At 44.8% G+C, this 24,803-nt stretch overlaps 1 protein-coding gene across 2 annotated transcripts in view; it reads right to left on the bottom strand.

Annotated features, from left to right (window-relative positions):
* LOC138580158 (proteoglycan 4-like) overlaps positions 1 to 24,803 on the bottom strand; it is a 1,214,734-nt gene that overhangs the window by 362,473 nt on the left and 827,458 nt on the right. The gene's annotated exons all lie outside the window — the stretch shown is intronic.

Raw genomic sequence — 24,803 nt, 5'->3', positions numbered from 1 at the left:
TTCTGCTTACTCTGCTCAACTGTTAACATTGTTGTCTGAATATGAAAGGACAAGGTCGCAGGACTGAAGAGTTTGCTGAAACTCCTCATGAGTAGCCCAGAGAGGAATGCCCACGCTCCCTCTCTGTAGCCTTGGGAGGAAGCTGCAGGGCATTTAATCACTTCACAGCTGTCAGCCAGTCTCGTACGATGGTAGAATATGTTAGAATAATACAGTTAAAGGCTTGAATTATGCTTCTCTTATGGCCCCCCCTCGCAAAACCCTTTAGAACGTGTCGGCTCCCAGGACACGAATAGTACCTCATAGATAGCAAAGCTTGGAATGTGGCTCTTCCCCCGTGTACAGATTGCTTCCAAGAACAGAACCACTGTGTTCTAAAAGATGCCTCCGCACTTTCTAAATTGCACATTGTTACTAGAATAGACATCGAAAGCATTATAATCGTCATACTCGTCGGATATGTCCATCGTCATCCCGAGTTCAAAGGAACTTAATACAGAGGGGTGTTGAACATGACTTTGCTGATTGTATGATATGCATTTTGTATATATGTAACTGATGAACGTAATTCGCTCTCTTGCGTCCCTCGAGGTCTAGGAAACTCGCAGGGCGTGAGATCAGAATTGGCCAATTGATACTATTTTTTGCTTGCAATAAACCCTAGCATTGGGAATTTGAAACATTGTGTCTGGCGCATCTTTTCGTGTATGGTCATTGCCTTGTTTCCATAGCACGAGGGACCCCTAGGGGCCCCTTTCAATGTCACCAAGGCGTCCACAGATGGAGAATTTGTGGCCGGGATGGAATTTAGCGGAATATGTTGAAGATTAAACCCATATGTGCAATAAAAAGGGTTCATCTTTATGGCAGAATGTGTGGCATTATTATAAGAAAATTCTGCCATGGCCAGAAAGTCAGCCCATTCATTTTGGGTTAGAGAGCAATAACAACGGAGGTATTGTTCCAGGGTGGCGTTTAGTCTCTCCGTCTGCCCATTGGTTTGTGGATGGTAGCCAGATGAGAATGCCCTGTTGATACCCATTTGCACACACAATGATGCCCAAAACTTAGAAGTGAATTGTACTCCTCTATCAGAGATGATGGTTTGAGGTACACCATGTAATCGAACAATCTCCTTATTGGCCTGTAAGCAAAACTGAGTACAATAAGTAGATGCAAACCGAAGTGTGTTGGCCTTTCAGTCAATCTTAGGGTTATGACGTCTTAGCCATGGCATGCCCAGAATAACCGGAAAATGTGCTGCCCTTATGACATCAAAGGCTAATGTCTCGGTGTGAGTACCTAATTCCATCTTAATAGGGTAGGTTTCCAGAACAATAGGGCCAGAAGATAATGGAGTTTCATCTACCCCTTCCACTGGTACTGGATTCTTCTTGTTCTTATGCAAAAGGTGATGAGATTCAGCCCAGGTAATATCGACAAAATTACCCACGGCTCCACAGTCCAACATAGCTAGAGTCTGCAAAGTCTGTGTGGGTGAAATGTAGAGTTGAACTGTAAATACCATTAGGCGATTGTCTTCTTCCTCCTCTACTGTCTTGTGTTATTGCAGGGGGTATAGCGTAACTCCCCGACACCTCCCCTGCATAGGTTCAGGGTTGATCGTTTCCCTGACGCTTACGTGCAATCTCAGAACATGAGTTGATCTGATGCTTATCGGATCCACAGTAAGCGCACAAACCCTTCTCTCTTCTTCTTCTTTCGTCGGGAGTTAAAGGACCTCTCATGGCTCCTATCTGCATAGGTTCCTCAGTAGGATAGCGTTCCTTGATACTAGGAGAGGAGACAGGCAACGGAGTATAGTACCTTCCATTCTTCTTTTCCCTTCTTCGCTCAAGGCATCTGAATTCGATTTGTAATACTGTGGAGGCTAGATCTTGGAAATTGTTTGGTCTGGGAATCCGAGCTAGCTCATCCTTGATCTCTTCGTGTAAACCTCTTCGAATAAGTGTCTGCTGCGCGGTGTCCGGCCATCCAGATTAGGAAGATAGACGTTGTCGCCCAAGCCAGGGCATTATCAACTAGATTAGCTACAAAAAATCCCACCTTGAATCTGTTGGTCTCATAGGTCTTGGGGCGAAAGGAGAAGTAAATCTGACAAGCATCCACATATTCCTTAAGCTGTTTAGGGTTTCCGTCATATTTGCCAAAGGGAAACGGCAATGGAGGAAGATCTCCTCTGACATCCTCTTTGAGGGCAACCTGTTGAGTCATTAAAGCATTCTGATCCTTGGGGGGTTGTACCTCTATGAGAAGACCTTGTATGGCATTTGCCAACTCCTGGAATTGTTCCAGGGATGCAATAGTCCTTGGGCGTTGTATTCTGTCACGTTTAAAGGTACTCTCCCGTTCCCTCTCCTCACCTGATTCGTCAGAGGTGTATTTATGCCATTCTGAAATCTTCTTTCCTTCTTGGGTTCCTTTGACTTATTCTCCTTCTGCTTGTGTAAATAGGGACGAGCTCCCTCGGAGGCCACCTTGTCCTGTTAGTGTGCAGAATCAAGGTGCCACCCAAGGAGCAAGCTCCCAAAATCTTGCAGGGGAAAAAGCCTTGCAATGGCAGAAAAAACCCTGGTTAAGATGGAGTTTATCCTCGAAGCATTGGAACAGTCCTTTTTGTTAATGTAAGTCTTTCTTGAATGATGAATGACTGGTGTATGGGAGCGAGGGGTCCTTAGGCCCCCTTGCGTCGTACGCTCCTCAGTACAGGGCTTGGACCACGTGCCTCCGGTAGTGGGATTGCCCCTTGCCCTTATGTAAAGTTTACCACGGTTGACTACTGCATAGATGGGACTACTGAGCAGGACACAGGGCATCCATCTTTTGTGCCCCCTTTCGACTCCATCTTGGGTAAACAGGCCTCACTGCGATAGTACAGAAATGCTCAGCTCCCCTTTCCACCGCACCAGCCAAGGACAGAGACACACACACAAGGCACGCAGGCAGCTGGCTGACCCCCACCCTTGCACTCCCCCTGCGAAAGGAAAGCTCTGCGCTTCCATTCTCACGCTGAAGCTGGAGAAAGTTGCAACAATCAATATGCTACAGTTTTCTTCCTCTGAGATCACTGTTCGTCTGAGAACCGGTATGTGAACCAGGAAAGCACTTTCTGCTCGATTCGTTCTCATAAACGTGCAAGCCACCCACCCCCATTAGAACAATATATTGCCATCCTGACCCTGCACCCCCTGTAAGGTATTTCCTTCAAGTGCCAGACCCTCGCCTGTGCTGCGAAACCCACCCAACACACCCACTACTAACCTTAAGCATTCTTATTACTATTTATGTTTTTACTTGTACTAATGAGTTTGAAACCTAGAAGAGATGCGAAACATAGCCTGATTCTTTTACATGCACAATAAAGGTCAAGGCCTTCAATTAAAGCCACGAATGACCCAATTGTACTGACAATAATCATTGTGTGTGACTTATGTAGAAATGTGACAAGTAGCATAAAATGTTTTAAATAATTTGTTATTTAGTGTGTAACATATTAGCTTAGGTAGTGACCACAGTGACCGGACCCTGACCTGAATGGAGCACAAGATGTTTGATGTCCGTCAGCTACTTAGCCAACCAGGAGGAAGAGATGCTACCCACACCTACAGCACCACACCGTCTGGCCAATCGGGTCCATTTAGCATTTTTTGTTAGAGTTACTTTAACTAATATAAATACAAGGATGATGTAATGAGATTTGGGAGAGTTTTTTGGGTTATTTCCTAGCTGGAGAAATAAACCATCCTTTGAACTCATATAGCCGGGTCTCAGTGCCTCTTTCCCCGACAAGGGGTTTTGTCTGCTATTTTATTTTTTCTCTCACACGTAGTAAGCCGGGGAAAGGCACCTACATTTTTGGTGACCCCCGCGATGTGATTTAGAGAGCTACCTTGAGGCCTGCGCCGCCCAGCAGCGAGATCCAGGGCGCCTCCCCCAGCAGAACCATCGCCTCCGCGGTTGACCAGACTGTGCACACCAAGAAGAAAGGGTCAAGGGTTCCCGGTTGACGAATATCCGATCAAAAAAGCTGCTCGCCAAGGCAGGCAACGGCTTGGCTGGGGGACGAACCTGAGCGAGGTCCGGCCGTGAGCGGCAACCCTCGGAGTACCTGACTGAACACGTGGAGTCCCGGTTGCAAAGACCCCAAAGGAAGGTAAGGGGAAATACGGGAAGAAGGTAATTAGCAACAAAGGGAAGGTTGCCAAGAATAGGGTCTGCGTGAGTGACGGTGAGGCTTTTCTGATCTATCCTTTATATGGCCATTAGGTGTTGTAAGAAGTGAGAAGAAGAAGAGAAGTGGTATCCTAGCCCGTGGGGGGTAGAAGGCGGCGCCGCGTAGCATTTGTCCCGACCAAGTGCAGAATAGAGATAAAGAGAAAAATAGTAGGGGTCTCGTGTAGGCTCGGAGTAGTTTTTAGAATATTCTTTTTTCGTGGAAGTAAGAAATCTTGAGACATAATAAAAGTGAAAGAGGTGGGGAGTGAATGCGAAATAGTAGGTAGTATAGGGAAGAAGAAAAAACAGGGACAGTAACGGGAATAGGGAAAGAACAAACGCGTGCAGGCAGTGCATGTGTATGTTGCATGATTATATGTTTGTTGGTCTGCTTTTATGTATATGTCTTGTTGAACACGCTAAAGTATTTTAATACAAGTCATTTGTGATTGATATAAGGTAAAGCAAAGAAATAAATTGTGAGAGGTGACCAGGTAACACCTCTCAGAAAGCTAATGCGACACATGGTAATTGTGAGCATTGATAAAAGAACGTATTATTTCCACATATTGTAACTGACATACCTAGTTAGAGGTGGGAAGAGATTCAAAGGTACTAGAATACACAAGAAAGAAAAAGAAACATTGCCATGGGGGGAGTAACACCACTGGCACATATTTGCCAGCACCTTCCACTATATAGCGATAGGATACAGAATTATCACGATCAGTGGATCACTCAGATAAAAGGAGACGGGGTTACACCAATTTGGCCAGAAGGAGGATCATTTGACAAAAGAGTGTTGGACCTAGTATCAACACATTTGCTAGCACGATACAAAGGGAAACTGTTACAGAACCAGAGAGAAGTGTTAGATTTATGGCGAATGTTTGAGGATGTTTCCCCCATGGCAGAGGTAGGTACAAGCCGAATGACAGAAAAGCAGAAAAACCCTGAAGAAGTAGGCGGGACACCAAAAGGGGAATGCTCAACAACTACAACCGAAAACGAAGTAACAAAAATCTATCCCTTAATGACTAGGCCAGCGGTAGGGTTTAGTGAACCCCTGTATATACCACCCACTGCCACTGCCCAAGGCATATGACAAAGGAGGCCTGTATGGCCCAACGAGCGCGCCTCCTGTGGATATAGCACGTTTAACAGGTGATTTGAACCGTCAGCTAGCACACGCACAAATGGAAATAACACGGTTAAGAGCTTTACGTGACAAAGGGCAAATGCTGCCAGGGGGAGGGGAGGTAGCCCCGCTGTCACTGGCAGATCTCACACCTCCGATCGGGGCAGCAAGCAATGCAACCCCAGCAGCCTCGGTATCAGGGCAGTCTATAGTATCACAAGGGACGTCATCGCAGCAGAAGCAAGAACAAGAGTGGCAGTCAGGACAGTTCCTGTTCCAATTGAATAACAAACCAGTGAGAATTATACGCCCAGATACACCAGAGAGTCAACAAAGTGGAGACCAGGGTGAAAGACAAGGAAGTGAACCTAAGGAAAACTGAGAGGATAATAACGAGCTAGAGTCAGAAATAGAAGAAATATGGGACGATTTAGATGAATACGAAGAAGCAGCTGCTGTAGAGGGGTCCCCACTACCAAACCGCCGTTACCCAGACACACTATAGCCACCATTATGGCAAGGTAGATTAAGACAACGAACAGGGAGGATAGGAAACATATTGGTAAGTAAAACTAAAAAAGGGAAGACAAGCAGAACAGGAAAGAAACAAAAACTACAAATGCCACTGATACATAAAGGAGCAGGTAGGCCAAACTACATTCCGTGGGCTCAAATGGACAAAACCAACTTATTAAAGCTCCTCCCCCCGCTGACGGGAGGGGCAGGTAAGTGGATACATGTATTTGAGAAGAACACGGCAGGTGTGCCGTTAGCTATAGGTGATGTAAAAAGTCTATTAGTTTCAGCAATCGGGGACCAAGCAGACACAATCTGGGAAAGGGCAGGGTTCCCGGGAGTAACGATGAGCTGTGACCGACACGATGGATCACCATTTAACAATGTTCGAGCACAAGTGTGGGATGCATTGCGGCGTGCATTTCCAGACGTTCCAGATTTACATGCAGTGATGCAGTGCACGATGGAGGAGAATGAGGATCCTGCGCAATTCATTTTGCGAGTGCAAGATTTATGGAGAAGCGAAACTGGTACGGCATGGAATCAATCAGCAGCTTTATTCTATTTTATCATTAAAAAGGGGTTGCCGAAAGAGGTGCAGAAGGCCTTGGACAAAATAGCTGTGATCGAAGCCAAAGGGTGGCCTGAAATTCAGAGCATAATTGTACACCACTGGAGGAGGATCAAAGAGAAGGAAAAGGAGGTCACGCAAAAGAGGCTGGCTGACGAAGCAAAATTGGTACAGACGAAATTAGTGAAGGTTGCCGCCATTACTGCCAGTGCAACAGCAGACAGAGGAAACGAAGGAGAGGAAAACGCGGGAGGAAGGCCCGTCGGGATTGCAGCGCAGTGGGTTGGAGAGGACCAAGGACAGTGGAACGGAGAGGAACAGCCATGCCAAGGATCGCAGTGGCAGAACAGGCCGGCCCAAGGAAGAGGTGGGTACCGCGGGCAAAGGGGAGGATACGGAGGAATGGGAAACAGAGGATATGGTGGGCAAGGACCAAGGGGAGGACAACAGGGGTCGTGTTGGAATTGTGGAAGATGGGGACATTATTCACGAGATTGTAGAATGCGACCATCAGGGTATTTTCAACAGCAACAACAACAGCCTGTGAACAATGAACAGGGGTGGGGCTGCCCACACCCGGGTAGCCCTTGTGGAGCTCCAATGGGGAAGGGGGTACAACAGGATCAATACTGCTATGACCCCCAAATACAACAGAGACAGCCAGCCCCACAACAGCAGCAACAGCAGCAGAAGCCACAACAGCAAAACGCACTACAGCCCATGGCGAGACAAAACCCAATAGGGAACATAAACAATAACCCTTTTGCAGCGGCCGCAAACTGTGCCCCTGCACCATTCCGCGGCGTAACGGTCGTGGGTGACAACATTTTTTCAATGCCAGGTCAGCAAAGATACCAAGACTAGGACAGAACACAGGGAGCACTTGCGTGTCCAGTCCTATCCACCACACAGAGTGCAAATGAGGAACCACTAGTGGCGGCAGAGATAGGAAACAAGCAGTTTATTTTTATGGTAGACTATGGAGCAGAAAAATCATGCCTCACAGAAGGGCGGTTTCAGCTCTCGGGAAGAAATTTGGAGACGCAGGGGTTCTCTGGGGCTATTTTAAAAGTTCCTTATACAAAAGATCTTGATGTAACAGTGGCGGGAAAAACAGTGCGTGCAACCTTATTGTATTACGAAGATGCGCCAATCAACTTGATGGGACGAGACTTACTTAGTAAGTTAAACATGACCATAGCCTTTACTGAAAGAGGAATAGTGTGCTCAACGCCAGGGGTATGCCCCGTATGGGCACTCTTGCTAATAAGTACGATTACAAAGGAAGTTGCAGTAAGAGGGATTCCCATTGACATGGACATGTTTGTCTATGGAATACAGGTATTAGCCCGAGTAGTGCCTGAAATAACACAAAATGAGTGGAGAATACCATCCGACGTCATATTCCGCCCAATCACACCAACAGATGTAGTGCCAGGCACAATTATGTCTATAGACATTGAGGCAGTTCAAGTTTCCAACAAACGCATTGTGGTCATAGGCCTGGACACGCAAGGACGCGAGTGGAGAAGTGTGCTATGTATAGAGCCAAACATAATGCTAAAAGATATAACTGATGAAGAATTGTTTACTGATTACGAAGGGGGTGGAGAAATAATAATGGAAATAAGCATACCATGTGACATTATGATTCAATACAGAGAGATACACAACCCACTCATGGCTAACATAAAGGCCCCACTGACAATATTGGAAGAAGACATGGCCAGGGTAGCACCTGAAATTTGGACTACAGGACCACACGATGTAGGATTGTTGCACGAGGTAACTCCGATAAAAATAAAACTGAAACCAGGTGCCCTCCCACCCAGAGTGAAACAATACCCAATATCCAAAGAAGCAGAGGAAGGTATTAGAGAAACAGTGAATGCACCGCTAAGCCAAGGTATTTTAGTGCCATCAACTTCCCCATGCAACACAGCGATTTTTCTGATTAAGAAAGCGAAAGGAGGAGCGTGGAGAATGGTCCAGGACCTCCGCCCACTCAATGACGTCATCCAAAAAGAGTTCCCTTTAGTGCCTAACCCATCATCAATATTGTGCAGTATACCAAAAGAGGCAACTTGCTTCACTGTCATTGATCTGAAAAATGCCTTTTTCTCTGTGCCACTCGCACCAGAGACGCAGTACCTTACAGCTTTTACATTAGGAAACAACAGAAATGAACATCGCAGACTCCCATAGGGGTATTCCGAGAGCCCAAGCATTTTTAACAGAGTACTACGTGAAGACATTGGCAACATAGATGTAGGGAGCACCATTATACAGTACGTAGACGATTTACTCGTCTGTAGCAAAACAGAAGAAGAGTGTAGAGAAGACCCAATAACACTGCTTAACGTATTGGCTGCCAAGGGATACAAGGTGGACAAAGGAAAGTTACAATACTGCCTTGCTGACGCTGTGTATCTTGGCCAGCAAATATCTAAAGATGGAAAAAGAATACTACCAGACAGAGCAGCAGCCATTCGACACATTATCATACCAAAAACAGTGAAGGACATGCAGACATTTCTTGGCATATGTAACTATTGCTGAGCGTGGATCCTCGATTACGCAGCATACACACGGCCAATGCTACAAGCACTAAAAGAAGCACAAAAGAACAGAGCCCCAATAAAATAGACACAGGAGACAATTGCTCAATTCTCTCGATTAAAAGACCTTATTTCAGACGCCCCAGTCCTTGCAAATGCAGATTATGAAAGGGAATTCTTCCTATTTTCACACAGCAATGGAACATTGATGACAGCAGTAGTGACACAAAAGACATCGCTAGGCCACAAACCATTAGCGTACTACAGTGGAATATTAGACCCAGTAATACAGGGACATTTCGCTTGCGAACAGGCACTCGCTGCAGCGGCCTTCGCCATTGAGAAAAGTGCCACGATCGTAATGGGATGTTCAGTGACGCTATATGCGGAACACTCATTATTTGCTATCTTGGAAAGATCAAAATCTACTCTCACAACACAGAGAGGCTCTGCTTATGAAACAATATCAAGTCCAAATGTACATGTGGTCCGATGCAAGACAGTGAACCCAGCCACCTTCCTTACAGAGCCATGCACAACTGAGGATTTACAGGAACACGATTGTAGCACATATGAGGGAGAGGGCGATGACATTCCCGAAGCAGGCGAAAACGCCCTTACAGAAGGAGAAATTTATTTCATAGACGGGGCAGCACCCATAAACTCAGAGACAGGAGAGAAACATGTGGGGATGGCGGTAGTGCGCATAGAAGAGGACACATACAAAGTGATTGTTCAAAAACGCCTCCCCTCACACTACTCTGCACAAGCAGCCGAACAGACTGCACTAATCAGCGCGTTACACACAGCCAAAGATTGTGCCGTGACCATATATTCAGACTCAGCTTATGTCACCACCACAGTTCACTCAGGGCTATCACGTTGGCGAAGGAGAGGGTTCAGAAGAGCAGACGGGTCCCCTGTACAACATGCCACATTGAACTAATAGAAGCTTTAGCAGAACCATTGGTAGTAGCGGTGGTTAAATGCCAAGCCCATACCCATAACACAGACGCCGTCTCATTGGGGAACGCGGCAGCCGACGCAGCAACGAAAGAAGCCTCGTACTTCAATAAGACACCAACATCAGAGTACACTGTAAAAACAACCACAGCAGAACAACCAGCAGAAGCATACAATAACACGCCCATAGCACAGTTGATAGAACTCCAGAGAAGGGCCCCACCGGAAGAGCAGGAGTTGTGGGGCAAACGAGGGTGTAAGCAATCAGCCACAGATCTCATTTGGAGACAGGAAACGACAGGCAAGGTAGTGATGCCCGTAGAATTATTAGAAGTAGCATTCCTACAACTACATTTCCCAGCTCACGTTGCAAAACAACACATTGCCTCAGATATTCAAGAGGATTGGTTTGTTCCTAATCTACACAAATACTTGTCTAAATTTGTGATTGAATGTACTACATGCCAAACTTACAATTCAGGAATGACATTATGAACCCTGCGTGGCACTTTGCCACGCCCTACAGGTCCATTTAGAGAACTACATATCAATTACGCTGATATGGGAGAAAGATGTAACGGAGCAAGATACTGGATTGTGGTGGTATGCCCTTTTTCACGGTGGGAGGAAGTGGGCCCCTGTCCCCATCCTGATGCAAAATGTGCTGCCAAGTTCCTTGTGCGAGAAGTATTCTCACGGTGGGGAATCAGTGACGTGATCCGTTCAGACAACGGCACGCACTTTGTGAATGACCTCTTCAAAGAAGTAACCTCCCTTCTGGGGGTGAAACACAAACTATGTTCGATTTATCATCCAATGGCCAATGGAGTTGTGGAGAGGATCAACGGGCTGCTCAAAAGCAATTTATCAAAATTATGCAGCACGTTGAAAAATAATTGAGTATATTGTTTGCCCCTAGCACTGTTCCAACTCAGAAATCAACTATGCAAGGATCATCATTTAAGCCTGCACGAAATCGTGACGGGAAGGAGAATGCACACACCGCTCTCCCCTGTTAGGAGGGCGTCTGATGCGCACAGAGCTGCCACAGTGCTGGGAGAAGAGTTTAAGGAATACCTAACACAGCTAACGCACGCAGTACGCAGCACAGCAAAACAAATTGTTTCACCATTTACTTAAGATGTAGCAACAGACACCTCCATGCCGACAGCAGACAGCCTGGAGGGGCCTTTAATGCGAGGGGAACAAATTCTTGTTAGAAATTTTGTAAGAAGGTGGAATTCACCAAGATTTCATGGTCCATACACAGTGGTGTACAGCACCCCAACTGCAGTTAAAGTTACGGGGTTAAAGTACTGAGAACACCTCTCAGACGTGAGAAGGGCACACAGTGTTACACACCCCCAAAATGAAACCGATTGTGTGGATGCCATCACTGGCACAGGTTGATATGATGAAAATTGCAACTTAGACAGGGAAAGTATAGGGGAAAAGCAAAGGTTTTACATATTTTCTCTCTCTCTCTCTCTCTCTCTCTCTCTCTCTCTTTCTTTTCTTCTCATATAAATCGTGTTATTTTTTCTATATTTTCCTCATTATTTCCATGATGAAATGAAAAGGAATTGTTAAATGCTTAACTGAGTAAACAAATGAAAAAGAATGAACAATTGCGATTATGTTTCTTTTCATATGACTTAACGAATTTGTCTCGCCCACATAGGTTCAACATGAGCCAATGCGACGAAATGGCTGAGCAAGCTGAAATGTTAGATAGAAATAGTGATACCACTAGGGCAAGTAGATTAAATAATTTGGAATGTGTTATAAAATATGCTGCCATACTATTTGCAATAATGATGTTTTATCTTATTTGGTAGAATGTTGTTTTATATGTGGCAAATGAAATGAACAAGGGGGGAGTGGAACTGATATGACAAAACCAGGGTCTAAACTAATATGGACTGAAGCAACGGCTATTTTAAAGGACACTTATAACATTGAATTGAATAGTAAAAATATAACGTTGCCCCTTGTACAATTGCATGTAAACAAAACTGCTATTCCATTGTTGAATAATACTGGAGCCAAGGAAATAGAGCTTGGATGGAATGTAAATGATGATTACTATTGGTTAACTAATTCCAGAAATACAAGCATGCGTACACACACTGCACCAGAAACCACTACTGAATACACACATGTCACCATGAACAATATAGATGAAGCATGGTCTAGAATATTCCAGCTGCAATATTCACGAGTTGGTACCCAATTAAAAAACAGAAGGAGGAGAAAAAGGGGGGTGGGAAAAAACAGATACAATATTTATCATAACCTAGGGTTAGATGAAATAGAGGACCCCCGAAACCCTGACCAGTCAAACAAATGGTATTCAGACATGAGCGCCGCAACAAACCAAGCAAGTAATGAAAGTTGTTACGTGTGCTCACTTATTCCTCACACAACTGGAACCCCAAAAATGTTGATCCCACAGGAAGTACCCTTGTCTGAGGCCCAATGTTTGATTCATCTGATGCTGTGTAGAATAAAAAAGACATTCCAAGCACACACAGTCACTATGGAAAAATTGGAGAACAAACAAACTTGCACCATCAGACGACAAGGAGTAATCTGCCTCCAGGAGCCATTTTTCGTTATAAAAGGGACAAGATATGCAGATGACAAGTGGCATGATGAAACGATTGAATGCAAAGCTGAGGGGCTTCGAGGGCTGCCAGATGAAACATACGAATGGGCAAAAGAAACGTGCATCCCCATCTGGTCACAGCATATCACCAAGCTGACATGGGTCACACCCCTGGAGAGACCCATAAAGATTCAAAAGGAAATACTGCACAAACTTTGCTTCCATGGAGAAGGGAAGGTGAACATGGGAACCGTGCGACAGTGCAATAAGACTTTAATAATGCCAGTTATGAAAAAAGGCACTGCCGCATTAATGGACATATACTGGATCTGTGGCAAACAAGCTTACCTGCATCTCCCAGCATCCTGGAGGGGCACTTGTGCCCTAGCCACACTTCACTCAGCACTAATGGTGATACCAGAGAGCCACGTCCAGTTTACAGCAAGGCCTTCAGCTGCACATCGACAGCAGGCCAATCGACTGACACATCGGCAGCAGGCCAATCGGCTGAACCATCGACAGCACCCGATGAGACAATCACAGAGCCCCCAGCATACAAACTATTGTCGGAAGAAACTTTGAAAACCAAGTTGTCACGCAGCAAAAGATCCAATTATATTTCGTCCAAATCGTCAGAACTCCTTGCTAAAATCCCACAACAGTATAAGCTTTTTTCATCTGCAGAAACAGTCTTTGCATCGTTCCTAGCACCAGGCGTTCAAGCAAGGGCAAACGCGAAATGGCTGCAAATAACACGCTGGGAACTCATCCAGCTGGCCAACGACACTGAAGAAGGATTAAACATCATAAAAATAGAGCTCCGTGCACTGCGCCTGATGACGATGCAAAACAGATATGTCTTAGATCTTACCACAGCGATGGACGGTGGTGTTTGCAAAAAAATTGGGGGAGCGTGTTGCACGTTCATACCAACTTTAGATGCTGATAACGGGACACTGTCACATGTGATAACAGCAGTGCATAATTTAGTAGAAAGAATAAGAGCAGAAGGCGGAGTAGACAACAACACAAGGTTCGACGATCTGTTCAGCTGGATACCATCATGGGTGAACATCGCAGCAAAGATACTCATTCCCATCATAGTCTTTCTTCTCCTAATATTCTGTGTGTGCCAACTGGGACTAAGATGATGTGAAAATAATATGCCTAATTCAGCAATGATGATGGTAACAGTGGGCCGACAGACAACGGTGGCTACCATGATAGATGCCCAAGTACAAACCGGAGAATACACCACACCACAGTATAGGATGACTGCCATCTATAGACAGTATGGGGACGTGGTCGATAGTCTACATTACACTACCATTAGAGAATCAAAGAACTTGCTGTGGTATAACGAGGTTTGGCTAGATTTAGATGGGGATGGTGGGATATACTTAATGGTCACCCAAGAAGAATATGCAAGAAAAGGTAACAGCTTAAGAAGTGTGTGCAAAGCATGGATCCCAATAAAGGGTACACCTGCTTGGGATGAGGCTGTGGCTGAAGCTGAGCGCTACCGAAGGGAGAATGGAAAGAACGAGATAAAGTAGTTAGTTACTTTAGATGTAACGAAAGGGGGGAATGTATGGGAGCGAGGGGTCCTTAGGCCCCCTTGCGTCATACGCTCCTCAGTACAGGGCTTGAACCACGTGCCTCCGGTAGTAAGTTGCCCTTATGTAAGTTAACCACGGTTGACTACTGCATAGATGGGACTACTGAGCAGGACACAGGGCATCCATCTTTTGTGCCCCTTTTCGACTCCATCTTGGGTAAACAGGCCTCACTGCGATAGTACAGCAATGCTCAGCTCCCCTTTCCACCGCAGCAGCCAAGGACAGAGACACAAACACAAGGCGCGCAGGCAGCTGGCTGGCTCCCACCCTTGCACTCCCCCAGCGAAGGAAAGCTCTGCGCTTCCATTCTCACGCTGAAGCAGGAGAAAGTTGCAACAATCAATATGCTACAGTTTTCTTCCTCTGAGATCACTGTTCGTCTGAGAACCGGCATGTGAACCAGGTTGAGCTAAGCACTTTCTGCTCGATTCGTTCTCATAAACGTGCAAGCCACCCACCCCCATTAGAACAATTTATTGCCATCCTGACCCTGCACCCCCTGTAAGGTATTTCTTTCAAGTGCCAGACCCTCGCCTATTACTATATATGTTTTTACTTGTACTAATGAGTTTGAAACCTTGAAGAGATGTGAAACATAGCCTGATTCTTTTACATGCACAATAAAGGTCAAGGCCTTCAATTAAAGCCACGAATGACCCAATTGTACTGACAATAATCATTGAGTGTGACTTATGTAGAAAAGTGACCAGTAGAATAAAATGTTTTAAATAATTTGTTATTTAGTGTGTAACATATTAGCTTAGGTAGTGACCACAGTGACCGGACCCTGACCTGCATGGAGCACAAGATGTTTGACGTCCGTCAGCTACTCAGCCAACCAGGAGGAAGAGATGCTACCCACACCTACAGCACCACATCGTCTGGCCAATCGGGTCCATTTAGCATTTTTTGTTAGAGTTACTTTAACTAATACAAATACAAGAATGATGTAATGAGATTTGGGAGAGTTTTTTGGGTTATTTCCTAGCTGGAGAAATAAACCATCCTTTGAACTCTTGCAGCCGGGTCTCAGTGCCTCTTTCCCCGAAAAGGGGTTTTGTCTGCTATTTTATTTTTTCTCTCACACGTAGTAAGCCAGGGAAAGGCACCTACACTGGTAACAGGTATTCAAGGTTTATTCAAGTCCTCTTTCCCAAATAATAAAAGGGAAAGCAAGTGGAGTAACACAATGGATTGTTGGATGAATCCACTGAAAGAAAGACGGGAAGAGAAGAAATTACCCATCAAAGAGAAGGCAGCAGAAACAGAATGGGAGAGCGAAAATACAGCACAGAAAAGTTGATCTGTGCCAACAGAAATCAGACAGAGAAAAATTACAACCAGCTCTTAGCAGGTAAGAAGTACAGGTAAGTGATAAATTAAATATAGAAGGGAGCGAAAGAGGAATCCGCGCACACCGTGACACCAACCCCAAAAAGGAGCGGAGTCACGGAACGTTACCGATTTAAGGCAAGTGGGAAGAATAACAGAAAGAAAGAAATAAAGAAAGTCTAAGCAGCAGCGCACCAAAGTACGAAAAATATAGAAATAACTAAAACGGATAGAAATCAAGAATCAAAGGAAATTAACAAATGAAATAGCAGAGAGAAATAGTAGAACGAGGAAAAGCATATAGGCGTGAAAGGTAGAGAAAGGCTAACGCTAACCAGAGCATAAATAAACAAAGCACAAGCCGAAAAACACAGGAAATACCAAGAAAGATAGAAGTAGAAATCAGATATAGATCTGAAGCGGAAACTGAGGCGAAAAAAGCCCAAAAGAGCGAAAACACAAAAGATATGCACAACGAGCAAAAATGCTAGCGTAGCCAAGAAACGGCCAAAAACAGAGCGGCTTCCAGACGGATACAACGCAAGGAAGTATCAGGAAGCGTGTACCTATAAACATCCGTCGGCCATCTTGGAAGGAGACTAGACCGCTAACCACGGTTCTAGTGTACAGAACTGTTCAAACCCCATCTCTTCCAAAGCCGCCAAGGGCGGAACGTGACACTTTCCTTGGTCTTTTTGAAACTCAAGTGACCAGCCAAAGGTATCTCATGGGCTAACTGTGGGAACTGGAGTCTGTTAGCAAGGGACACTAGAATTCTTTGGCAGTCCCCAGGGGTAGACTCAGTCGGTTCACTGTAGAAGAGGCCATCTTCCCAGCTTAACCTATGCTTCCCAACTTATTGCTCATCAAGTTGGTTAGCAGCCTGTTGCCGAAGACCTTCGAGAGTAGGACACTCTCTCTGTCCTCTGCTGAAATCTGCCCTGTTGGGTCCACTTTCTGCCAGTAAAGACTGCAGCTCAGGATGGTCAACAGGGTCAAGATCTCCAACTAAGACAGTGTCTTCCTCCAGATCTGATTCTTCAGAAACTGGTTCAACCACACAAGGTTGCACCTCACACTCTGCCTCAGCAGGTGGAGGGATCACAGGTATGACCTTGGACAATCTCTGTGATGTCCTTGTTGGTAGCACAGGGGTGCTGTCTGTCTTTTTCCTGGAGGTCTTGGGTTTCCCCTTTGCCACTGTGTTCTTAGAAATAGCAGTGAGCAACTTCTGTGGAGTGGGAGTGATAGTTTCCTCTATCAAATCCTCTGGAAAGCCTCTCAAAGTTCTTTCCCTTGCAGACCTAGTGAGCTCCTGTTTCCTTTTACTGGGAGGTCTGGGGGTGCTTGACACAACTCCAAGAGTTTTCAGGTCATTACCCAACAGGACTCTCCCAGGCACTTCACTCTGCACACTAAAAGGTATTTTGATAGTCATATCATTACACTGGATGAGAGCTGGTAACTGGGGAAGCATTTGCACAGGGCCTACAGCTAACTTGGTGAGGCATTTTGGTGCCTTAGCAACATCCTCCACCTTGAAAAAGGATTCATCCACCACAGTTATGCTGGCTCCAGTGGATCTGATGGCAGGTGTTTCATGACCATTCCCAAGAACACTATCTTTATAATACTCTTTAGTATTATCTGGGATGGAATTATAGACATCTAAATTATGTTGTTCCCACAAGCCTAGCGACACTAAAGAAACACTAGCTAAGACTCTCATGGGTTCATCAGCCAGTAGGTGAAATTTTCCACTTGTCATTGGTACTTCTTCCTCTGGGGAGAAGGCTAAGGAGACAGTGTGGACCCCTGAAGGTTTATCCTTACATCTGGGATCCCCTTTCACATGGTCAGTGGACCCACAAACATAACATTTCCCAAATGTTTTGATGAATGGGGGTTTGCTCTGACCTCCATCTGGTTTGGGACCAGATGGTGCACTAGCCTGATTTGGTTTCTCTTGTGGCTTACCCTTATTTTGTTCTTTGGGACCCTCTTTTGGATTGGAGGTATTAGAATTCTCTTTGTTATCTTTCTTTGGCTGTTTACCCTCATCCTTCTTCTGAGTAGCCCCAGAATCCTTGTGAGTAGCCCTTTTGGCAACCCACAAGTCAGCAGACTTGGATAGCTTCTTTGGATCTATCTCCTTAGAATCAGCCAAGTGCTGTCTGAGCTCAGGAGAGCAGACATCAAAAATAGACTCCAACATAACAAGATTTCACATTCCTTCATAAGTGTTCACTTTGTAACCCTTAATCCAACCATCTAAGTTTTCCAAACATTCACATACCCAGGTAGCCCAAGGGGTACCCTCATGCTTTTTGAGGGTCCTAAACCTCTTAAGGTACTGGGAAGGGGTCTTCCCGAATCTAGCAATTAAAGCTAGCTTCACACACTCATAATCCATCCTATCCACCTCCCCCAACTCCATCACAACATCAGATGCAACAGTGGGTAGCCTAGAGAAGAGCCAGGGAAGCAATTGATTCCCTGTAAGACCTTGAATACCATGGTTATATTCAAACATTGCCAACCAATCCAAAATATCAAGCTTACCTTCATACATAACCACAATTTCTTTAGGCATACAGGGTCTCTTAGGACTGGAAGACCTAGAAGACTCTGGGAGAGAAGCATTTTCAAGAGATAATCTTTTCATTTCTAGTTCATGATTCAACTCCATTTCTTTGAGCTTCAGTTCTTGATTTTTGTGTTCAGTTTGAGCATTTAAACGTTTGAATTCCAGTTCAAGCCTCATTTTCTCTAGAGCAATGAATTCAGGACTGAGTGTAGGACCTGTGGGGGTCCCAGTGGACAAGGGTTGAGGTTGCTGAGCAGGCAAGGGGGCAGAGAGACCGACATTAGGAGTCACATCTGCCTCTTCCAACTCATCAGTAACAGACATATCATCATCCTCAATAGTTTCCACATTTGCTAAGGAGTCAGGCATTTCAGACCCACTCCCTAGACTTGGACTCTTTAACAACTTTTCAATCAATTCAGACATTTTACCTTTGACAGAGAGTTTCCTTTCCTTAAATATGTTTCTTAAATAATCAGCAGTGTAACTCTGGAGGGTCTCCTGACTGTGGCTTTCCATATCAGACATGATTAATATTGCTTTTAGTGATGTTAGCCTTGTGGATAGTTGAGCCAAGGTAATAGCAGCACTCTAAGTGTAATTACTATACTTTTATCCTCACCGCTGTACACCAGTGTTAGGCAGAATTATATGCAGTACCTTTTGGGAACACCACACACAATTAAGACTACAAGTGACAGTACAAATTCACCTTTGGTAAAAGCCTGTACTACACAGTTAAAGTGGTAGCAGTAGCTGAGCAGACAGACTTATCTCAAGAGTAAGTGAGCAGTATCAAATAGTTACACAAAGGACAGCAATTACTATGATTCAGGCAAACACTGACTCAAGGTTTTCAAGTAAAAGAATATACATTTATTTTACTCTTCAGTTGTATAACATTTCACTATTCTAAGCAGTTTAAAAATCACACTCTTAATACACCACACAACTCCCAATAAGTTCCAGACAAGTTAAGCTCACAAAATGAAGTGGGAGCAAAATGGCACTCCAGCAATTTAAAAAGGAGGGAAAGACAAAGTTAATAGAAAATGACCCACATCAACAGGTAAGTACTCAGGGCAATTGAACAAGAGGAACTACAGTGATAGAATCAGGTAGAAAAGGCTTAGGGCCAAAGTCAATAGGACAAAAGTCTTTTGCTCAAGATCACACGGTTCAGGGTCGTTTGCGGTAAAGTTTGTGTCACGGATTCCGGATGAGGTTGGTTGGCAGAAAAGTTAGTTCAAAGAGAAGAGAAGGAAAAGCTCTCGGATTTGAGAAAGATTTCAAACACTTTCACCGCGGTTGAACGGAACGAACAACAGGATTTGCACAGTACCTTAAAACGGAGAAGAAGCTGTAGCGGAGGCAGACGTTCCTGGTCGTTCCTGCAGGCTCACGGTTCCTGAAGCGACTGTCGGACGCACAAGAAGGTGGAAGACTGGAGGGTCCTACGCTGCCCAGGGAATAAACCAGCAGCAGAGCAAAGCAAAGAATAAAAGGTGCGCTCCTTAAAACCCAAGCAGGTTCGACCTTCCTGGCTATCCGGACACTGTAGCTCTGTACAGCGAATTCGACCGGAGGAGGGGCCCTGGCTTGCAGTTTGGGCAAACTGGTTGGTCCCACCAGCTCAAGGGAAGAGGTTTCCTGGAGGATCTTCTCTGTCGTCGGATTCTGAAGATTCGGACCTGCAGCAGGGCTTCACCGGGTGGTTCAGTCGTGGTAAGGGTCCTCTACCGTCAGCTCCTTGTTGGTTCTTTCATTCCAGTGGCGAATCTGCCTTTCCAGTCCCAGAGACCTGCTTTCTATGCAGTTTTCCCCCATTCACACAGCCTGGCTGTCAATCACACAGCAGGGTGGCTGTCCTGGCAAGGACAGTCACCCAGCCAATCAAACAGGAGTGTGACTTGGGTTACCAATGGAACCCATGGCAGGGGTCCTAAAACCGCTCCCTCACATCCTGCCTACCCAGACTTTCAGGCGCCTTAAGGAGGGCTGTATTTACAACAAAACAAGGTCCTGGTGTATCAAGGGTTGGCCCATATGGGGTATAAATGAATTAGAATTATTCATCTGGTCCAAAACCTGTATAGCTAGTATAACTTATAGATATTACATGCAGTAAAAAGTAAAGTCACTCCTTCAAAATGAGACATAAACATTATGGAAATTACAAAGTAAAAACTTTATATCAAAGAAACAAGAGTAACATACATGGTGAAGTCTAGCATGTAAAAACATATAAAATCAGTGATATAAATGGTGCATACAAATATTGGGTATAGAGTCATTAAGAAAAAAAGAACACTTAATGGTGGACGTTAACATAAATTTGTTCTTTGTCACTTTTGGAGTACAAATGAAATCTAAACAAGTGAAAGTTTTGAATTAAAAAAACAATTGTATTAATGATAAGGTTCTTGCTAGGAAGTCATAAGGAAAATAAATGCCCCTTGTTGTTGTACAATTGTGATGAAACAAATAAATTAGTTGTTTTTATATCCCAAAGTCAAAAATGATTATATGTTGGGATTGGGTCTGCCTACGCATCAGGGGGATAAAGAAAAGGAAACAGATTGACAAAAAAGGAGCTGATAGAAAAAAGTATCCTTGTCCATCGATTGGTGGTTACAAAAAGGAAAAGATCCTGGATGTCACAGTGTGATGGACCTTGTATCCCCTCTGGTTCACAATGCGTTTCGGCGGTACGGAATCAAAAGAATAATGATCTTTGTATCCGAAGAGAATACTGCGCCTTCATCAGGGCAATAAATAGCAGGGCCCTGTGGTTATGAAAAGGGGGAGAGCCAGTTAAATGAAGAGAAAAAGACAGGATATAAAAGTGTATACAAAGTTATAAGAGTAAGTGAAGGGTAACAAATTATACATCAAAATCCGCATGCAGACTAGAGTGCCATGCTAGAATGGGGGCAGAGCACAGGACATTAGTCTTGTCTGCCGTGTGTCTCACATTACCAGGTCTAAATGTTTATAAAAGTAGGGAGTCCTCAGATAGTGCTGATGGACCAGCCCCTCCTGAAAACATAAAAAGATAATGGTATTGGGTCCCCTTCGGAAGCGCAATGCAAGGGTCTCCGTGCAAACCTATCGGCCCGGCGGCACACACGTGGGGGTGGGGGAAAAAGACAAGATATGGCAAACTAAAAGGGCACTCACCACAAAGGCTTCGATCAAATGAGAGTAATTCTGGAAGGCTGTTTTTGTGGTAAGTGTGTCTCTATTGAACACTTGAGGATGAGTCTTTATTTTGGAGCACAAAAATTTCGAAGATGTTCTTGAGGTTCAAAGATTCTCATCATCGGTCCGGTGGACCGGGTGAGACTGGAACGTAAATATGACTGTATTTAAAAAAGAAATAGAAAAGGATGGGGAATGCGTCAGAAGCAATACGTGTTATCCTGTCCTTGGAAACAAAAGGCACGTGAATAATTACCTGCAAGGGTGTCTTGTCAAGACTGTCTGATGTAGAGAAGACAGAAAATCTGGGGGAGCAGAACCCAGAAGATTCTATAGAAAAATGGGGCCAAAATGGATTGTGCCCAATATGATATGGATGGGTGCAATTGTTACACAAAAAAGGGGGGGAGAGAACCCCACCCAAACCGTGTAAAGAGACCCATGGTGTTACCTGTTCAGGATAAACAGGATGTGTCAGGTTAGATGGCATTCACACGAAGTGAGGGAGAGCAGAGTCGTCCCTGCATGTCAGCCCTCGCTGACACCGGCAGCACGAATGCAGGCTGGAGTTGTAAAGCAGAAGCACGGAAGCGGTTGTCAGAGCAACCGGACTTTACGTCTGGTCTCGACGTGGAGGGAGAAGTGCCTCCAGGAAATGAGATGTCCAATGGGAAGCCAAGACCAAATCGAGTGACGGGGGGTGTGTGCTGCGTCAGACCATTAGTGTGGTCGGAGGCCGGGGGGAGTGTCATTCGGCAGAGCCGAAGCTGGTTGCCAAAAGTGCTGGTAGCCCGGGAAACAGGTGATAGATTGTCTGTCCCAGCTGTCTACAGCCCCAGAGAGTAGCAAGGGAGGATTCTTTGCACGTGTACGAGGGCCTGAACCGGCGAGAATCGTAAGTGGAAATGGGTAGAAGGCCGCTGTGGCTAGAAGACTGCTGAACACAGTGTGGTCTTAGAGACCTGTCTGTCCCGTTTGGCGAGGTGCCGAACAGAAAATCGAAGGGAACAGCGTAAGCGTTCCGTGTGTCCCTGTGAACACACGGAAGACAGATGTCTGTGCCTAGGAATCCAAGTGTAGGGAAATAAAGGGAATGCGTAACGTGGACGCATGAAATAATCATTCTCAAGTGAGTATAGCGTCAGAAGGAAAGGTTTGATAAGCGGGGTGCCTGCCAAGAATCTGCCTTATCAGTCCCAGAGACCTGCTTTTTATGCAGTTTTCCCCCATTCACACAGCCTGGCTGTCAATCACACAGCAGTGTGGCTGTCCTGGCAAGGACAGTCACCCAGCCAATCAAACAGGAGTGTGACTTGGGTTACCAATGGAACCCATGGCAGGGGTCCTAAAACCGCTCCCTCACATCCTTCCTACCCACACTTTCAGGCGCCTTAAGGAGGGCTTCTCTGCAGAAGCCAACGAAAAGACGGCAAACAAAGGGACCAAACCTGGTTTGGCGCGCAGAGAAAAACACGAGAAAGACATTTACAAAAAGAAATGGGGAATAAACCCAGCCGGAACCGTAATAAAATATATATGGTCAAGCCGGTTTATGTTTGAGGCTAATATAATAGCCTAAAACAATACCATGGTTATTTAAGATAACCGCGCTATAAAAAATAGGGTAGATACCACTGCCACCAGCCAAGTCTTGATGTAAAGGGAGCAAAACAATGCTCCAAGAGACACAGACAAAAAGGGATAAGAATTAACCCTTTCCAATACTCCATGTAAGATGGGGTGTACTAGGTCTGTGGTTTAAAGTGACTATGATAAAGTTAATGGCAACTTTACCTTTTCTGGGGGACAGCAGTCAGCCCCAGAAAATGGAGTTGGGGGCGAAGTCTCAAAGACAACCCTGTGTCACTGCACTGAAGGTGCTGTGTAACACATATGAAAAAATGAGGCTATGGAGTAGGTGAGGCTCCATTGCCCAAGATCACACAAAAAGTAGAAATACACTTAGCAAAACACATGTAAGAGTGGGAAAAAGGCTCACACTCTTACCAGGTGAAAAAAAGAAATCCTAGAAATCCAGCAAAGCTGCTGAGGGACTCATTAGGTAAGGGAAATCAGCCATTTATGAGAATTCTCCCTAACAATGCAGCCTCTTCCTTCCGAGAGTGCTCGCTCTGGCTCCTTGGAGCCCCTCAGACCATCCAGTGGCAGGCTGGTCTCCCTCAGCTTCTCCTGAGACATCTTGAGCCATTCCTGGCAAGCCTCACAGATCCATGGTACAGTCCGGACAGAATCAGTCCTCGTTCTGGGGTTGCAGGTTTCAGAAGAGAGGGGTAGTGTATTCTGTATTTAGCGTAAGCCCACACAGTTATCTTTTCCTCTAACCTTAAACTACTCATAAATGAGCAAAGGAATAGGGAATAACGAAGTACGACACAATTAAAAATAATAGCAACAGTAACATCACTCTGTCATACCAAAATGTGTAAACAATTTTCAAAATAATAGAGCTAGTGTCATAAATCGACTCTATATATGACACTTAATGTATAAACAATTACACAAAAAGAACACAAAGCCCAGCATGTTTTATTTCTCTGTTCTGAGTGTGAGATTTTCATCAGGGGCACTCAAAGAATTAGTGATGCAGGTATTTTACTACTGCTGCAGTGGAGTGATTCTTAACCACAGAATTCAATGCAATTTGGCATGATGCTGACCATTGCACAGTAGTCCTGAGCTGCTATCTTTTCCCTTTGTAGAAATTATAACATAGATACAGTGAATTTTAATTCTGAAATGAAAACGAGGGAGAGAAAGAGACTGCAAATAGGAATTATTAGTCCCTTAAACACACATAAATGTAAATACAGTAGGAGTAGGATATATGTATAACTCCCACTCACCTAAGCCCTTTTGAGTAAATTATGAACATTATATATTGTTCACTGCATCTCGATAATATCTTCATTAATAAGCTTGGACATGGACGTAAACAAAATGTGCCTTTAGTGAAAATATCTATTACGGTATAGGATAACCCAATCTATATTGAAAATGACCAATACAACAAACACAAACATTGAGTATTTCCTTGTATTGAACTGGCTATCCATTTATGGTTCTTTCATTTTGATAACCATTTCAGCACTTCTTCTTACTTATTGTCAGCTCTTTATGAATTTTTGATTTGCCACCACTTATCACACTAGCACTTCCTGTACCCAACCTATGGTTAGCGTTCTAGTGTTTTTACACCGCGCATGGACAAAAAATGTCAGATTGAAACAGAGACTCTCCCCTTTCCAAAAACAACTTTTTAGAAGCATTGCTGGGCGCGGATGGGGCGCAGAGTGCTCGATCTGCACCCAGCAATGCCACTAGTCCACTAGGGATCTCTTTGTGACATGGGGAGTAGAGGGAGCTGCTTACTATGTAAGCAGCCCTCTCCCCCCTCCAACCCCCAAGGCATGGGGCCAGCCGTATTGGCACCCCTGGGGGCAGATGGGTGATCAT

Source organism: Ambystoma mexicanum, chromosome 3p, assembly GCF_040938575.1.
Source record: "Ambystoma mexicanum isolate Mex_15411 chromosome 3p, UKY_AmexF1_1, whole genome shotgun sequence".
Lineage (NCBI taxonomy): Eukaryota > Metazoa > Chordata > Amphibia > Caudata > Ambystomatidae > Ambystoma > Ambystoma mexicanum.
Note: the sequence above shows the minus strand (reverse complement) of the source record. Positions and strands in the feature narration are given on the sequence as shown.